The sequence below is a fragment of the Octodon degus genome, unplaced genomic scaffold (assembly GCF_000260255.1).
Source record: "Octodon degus isolate 3935 unplaced genomic scaffold, OctDeg1.0 scaffold00182, whole genome shotgun sequence".
NCBI lineage: Eukaryota > Metazoa > Chordata > Mammalia > Rodentia > Octodontidae > Octodon > Octodon degus.
In genome coordinates, this window is record NW_004524758.1 from 3,484,104 (window position 1) to 3,489,436 (window position 5,333).

The window sequence follows — 5,333 nt, forward strand, 5'->3', positions numbered from 1 at the left end:
ATATATATATTTGGAATTAATCAGCAGAAACAAATTTAAATGGACAGGGTGTCTTCAAGTAGAATAAAAATATAAACAATATTTAGTAGTAGCTCAATGTGGTCTACTAAAAATTAAAAACCTACATGTTTCCAAGGAAGAGATAGAAAAGGATATAGCACAAAATAACTTTTTCAGAGAAAATTGAAGTCACTGTAATAATGATAGACAAAATTGACTTTATGTCAAAGATATTAGTAAAAACTGTTGTAAGCTGGCTTAATCAACTCCATTATGTAACAAGTTTTGTAACTTCCATTTTATAAAATGTTGATGTCTTTTGTAAACTCCCACCCATGCCTAAATGCAAAATGTGACTGCTTGTGCAGATAAAAAATTTTTCTCAGCATACTGAGAACTGGGTTAAACTGCCACCAGATGTTCTTACAACTACCAGAACAAAAACAACACCTAAGCCAAATAAGGACATATTCCTATAGGGTCTGCAAAATGTGAGCTTGTCTACGAGAACGAGGAATTAAGCCTCGGTCATGACTAATTCTGTAAGTCCCCCTCCTTCTACTCTTGTGGCTTTTCATTTTAAAAACTGTGCCTCACCTCGTCTCAGGGTTTCACTCTTGTCAGTTTCTAGGGAGAGTGTTGCCGCAGAGCTCAGCTAATAAAGCGCTCCAAATTTCTTCCTTTGGTTTCGGTGTCTATTGGTTTCATGGCATGCCACAAAAACAAGTTGTATTAGTTGTTGTTGTTTTATAATTTTTTATGTATTTAGTACAGGGTCTATAGGGTCTCACTACGTAGATCAGACTTGTAATGATTCTCCTGTTTTCAGCCTCCCAAGCACTGGGATTACAGGCACACACCACCATGCCCAGTCTCAATGAAGGTCTTAGCGTGCCCCGGGGGCAGAACCAGCATGGCACGCTGGGGATCAAACCCCGGCTGCCGCACTCTGTCTAAGCAGGCACTTTAGTCTGCTGAGCTATCCAGCCGGCCCATGAGTATTTGTTTTGATAGGTTAGGTTTGGCTGTTGTAACAAACATACCCAAAGATTCAAGAACTTATTCAGTCAATGTCTATTTCTCCCCCATGTCCCATGGTGATCACAGACTGAAAACAGATGTACTCTCTGCTATGCTCAACCCTGGACCCCGCTTAACCACTTAGTCTCTGTCTAACACATTGCTGGCCATAGGAAGACGGAAAGTAGGCAACATCAGGAATCACCCACCGCCTCTGGGATCAGTTCAAAAGAGACGCTTCTCAGGATGTCACAGACTTCTCACTGCCCCTCAGATTTCACAAAACTAAAACTTATTCCAAGGGAAAAGAATACAACATTCCACTAGCAGGGAGAAAGGAATATTTTTCCAGTGACATAATCTACCATGATGGGCTATTGCATTATCAACTATCAACCAAACAATTCACCAGGAAGTTATAATAATTATTTTAAGCAAATCTCTGAAAATATTTCTCAGCTGACAAAACTGCACTTGGAAGATGACAGTTGTATAATCATACATTGAGATTTTTGGGTGTTTCTACCAAAAATCATAAAGTTGATGGAATTAATGGAAATATTCAATACATGCATACAATGGAATATTGTTCACTCTTTAAAAAAAGGAAATGCTACCATTTGTGTCAACACAGACAAAGTCAGAGAAATTATATTAGTAACCTTAGTCAATTATAGAAGGAAAATACTATGGAATCTCACTTACATGTGGAATGTAAGTCTGTTGAAGTCCAAGAAGCAGAGATTAGAAGGGTGGTGATCAGGAACTAGAGAGAGAGAAAGGAGCTGCTATTAATGAGCATGAAGTTTCAGTGCTGCAGGTGATCATCAGCTGTGGAAGATAAGCAAGCCCCAGCTGTGTGCTGCAGAACTGTGACGGCTGATTGGTTGTGTCTACTTGACTAGAAGAAGGCCAACTCAACAGGCTCAGGGACTGGACACCGCGGACGGGAACAAGCCGGCCGAGGACGGCTTGCCTGGGTGGTGTGGAAGGGAAATGAAGAAGGAGGGAGCTGCTCTTCTATTTTTTCAGAGGTGCTCCAGCCTTGCATTCACCTGGGGCACCATCTCCTGGCTTCCAGCGTGGAATCTGCAGCTTTTCAGTGAGGACTCTTCAGCTGTCCATTGCAGATTCTTTGGCCTCCTGATATGGACTCACATGGGACACTGCATGGAACTGTGGGCCCAAACTGGATTCTTCAGGTCCCCAGTGTGCCCATAGACCCTTCACACACTTCCTGTGTGAAAGGAAATTACCAGGCAAAAAGGAAAATACCAGGAATTACTATTTTGGAGAAAACTGAAGTCAGTGTAATAATGATAGCCCAAAATGAGTTTAGGGTATATTTTATAAGCAACAAATTTTGAGCAGTGGACAGAGAGAAAAAAAAGAAGAGATCAGGACTGGGGATATAGCTCAGCAGCATAAGCACCTGCCTGGCAAGCACAAGGTCCCAGGTTCAACCCCTGGCACCCTCCCTCTCAAAAAGAGAAGTGGAAACTATAAATCTGCCTCAACTAGAGATAGCAAAGGGGAAGTCCTAAGTCTTGGACATTAGTTGGTAAGTACACAGGAACTGGCTCTATTCTCTCTCTCTCTCTCTCTCTCTCTGTGTGTGTGTGTGTGTGTGTGTGTGTGTGTGTGTGTGTGTAAGAGAGAGAGAGAGACTTTTTTAATCTTTTTAATTTCAAAAGTACATAAATAGATATAAACAAATTGCAGAAACTTGATCCTCAGCTTATTCTTACACAGAAAATTCCCTTCTCTACGGACTGCAGTTAAAACATAAAGGAAAAAGAAAACAAGGTTCCTCCAACTTCACTGAAGTAGAATACAGCTGAACGTCACAAAACCCAGAGAGCAGCTTTCTCTACTTCCAACAGACCTCTCATCACTGTACAAGTCCATCCCTCTCTCTGTCTCTCCACCAGGGGTCTCCTATTCACCACCCTCTCATGGTCCCTTGAAACTGTCTAGCTGGCCACAGCTAACCCAGGTTACCTTGGGTCAAATGTCTACTTCCACTCTAGTAAGCTTGGGCTGAGAGAAAATGAGGAATACAGTCAATAAGACTCTTAGAGTTTTGTAGGCAGCAAAGGAGAGTTTGGTTAAAACTCACAAATGCCCCCACCCAGCCCATCACCATCCTTAAAGTGAGGAGGGCACTACACAGAACTAGACCTTCTCATCTCTCTGATCAGAAGCAAAGGGCAGGGCATGAGAGGCAGAAGCTTACAGAAGAAAACACAGAAGTTACAGCTTACCAAGTAATGCCCAAGCCTTAACTCTTCCCCTTTGCTATCTTCTGATATACTGTCTTGGGAGCTGAATGAGGAGAATTCCTCACACCAGGCTCTGGGCATGGCCCACAAACTCAGTATATGCCAGCCAGGTGAAAGAGCACAGAACAAATAAAAGTTCTTCTGGGGAAACTTCTCCCATGCAAAAGTAAGAAGTCAGTGCAACACCAGAGTTGAGTGGGTAGCCGGGTCCCGGACTCAATCATTACCCCGCTCCACTGCACACGGGCAGGTCCTTTTCTGAGCTCTTACCTCAGTAAGCACCGCTCTCCCTCCCCTCCCAAAAACCCAGGCTAAGCAGTCCTTCCCTTCTTCTCACGGAACCGACCAGAGGAGCTTCTGCTTCCCCTCCTCAGCACCTCTCAATTTTTGCCAGCTTTTCCTTAGTGGTCCCTGCCATCACACACCTGTTTTCAGTAGCTTTTCTCTGGGGTTTTCATCAGCAGATATTCACAGCTCAGGCAAAAGGATCCCTAAAACTCTAGCCCTTACTCACACATGCACTCGCGTGCCATTGAGCACATTTCCGCCACGTGTCAGCTGCTATGATGAGCACTACACCCAGACTGGCTAGAAAAGTCAAAATCATCTTCGCACAAGAGAAAAAAAAATGACTAAAAATTAAGCATGAAAAGTATCTTGACTGTGATTTAGATCCATGTTCTAAAGGAAGTGATCTATATTCTGTATGACTTAGCCAGGAAACCTCATTTCTACTGAGGCAGCCAGGAAAGGCCTCTGAGGAGTGACCTACAGACCCCGTTCTCCTCTGTAAAACCTTCCATCACTTCCCCTTGTCACGAGTAGAGATAACCCATGGCAAAGCCAAACACAATTCAGCAGTGCATCCTTCCTGCCCAACTTCACCTCCACCTTCTCTCCCAAGCTTCCCACAAGATACCTCTCTGATCCCTAAAAACATCATGAAGAAAGATGCTCTTGTCCCATTTCCCTTGGAAAATCTGATATCAGTTAAAGATCACTTATTCCTAGAGCAATACCTGAGAACTCCAGAAGAGCAATCTGCCCGAGGCCAGGTGCCGTATATGTTTTCCTTCCTTATACCAAGCTCTCTTGCAACTATCTCTTCAAAAGTTGTTACGACCTTGTCATGTCCATTTTGTATTGCTAAAATAGAATAAATTTATGAAGAAAAGAAATTCACTTCTTGCAAATTTATTGATTGTACTTCTGCAAGCTGGGAAGGTCAATATCAAGGACTTGGTCTTGACCTTCAGAGCTGGAGAAGTCCTTTGTTATGGTTTGTGTCTAGGTGTCCCCCCCCCAAAGCCTCATGCAGTCAACGGGGTGGCTTCCAGAGTTTGTGATTAGCTCGTGCTGGGATTACGGGTGTGAGTGCTACATCCGCCCTGGGGCAGATAGCCTGCATGCAATGCAAGGGAGGGAGACAGGCTTGCTTCCTGTGACCACCCCTGCTCCTCCCTCTGCTCTTGCTGTCTTCCGCTGCCACGAACGGCTGTCCTCTGCCATGTGCCACTCTGCCTTGGAGCCAACTGAGTAAGGACAGAAACCTCCACTCTCAGCTAAATAAACTTGCCTTCTTTAATCTGGGTGTCAAGTATTTGGTGCCAGGAACAAGAGAAAAGTAACCGAGACAATCTTGCTGCTTCATCCCACGGCCACGGACAGGAGAGATCACGCAGCTGGAAGTCACAGCACTGGCACTAATCCATGCACTGACCCACCCTTGACCTAGCGCCTGTGTCTGGCCACCTGTCAACACTCTTGCGCTGGTGACGCAGGCCAACCATTACACATGCTAAGCTCTACCCCAGCATGGAAATTAGTCTTGTTTCTCAGTACATCACCAGAACCGAGCTTATTAAAGACACTTATGGTATAACTGCTAAATAATCTAAGAAATAACTGAAAGATTTTACTGTCTTGGATTGTAGAAAGTCAGGGCCTGGCCGGGGAGCTGGCTCAGTGGAATAAGCGCTTCACTGGCAAGCACAAGGGCCTGAGTTCAATCCCCAGTTCCGCCAAAAAAAA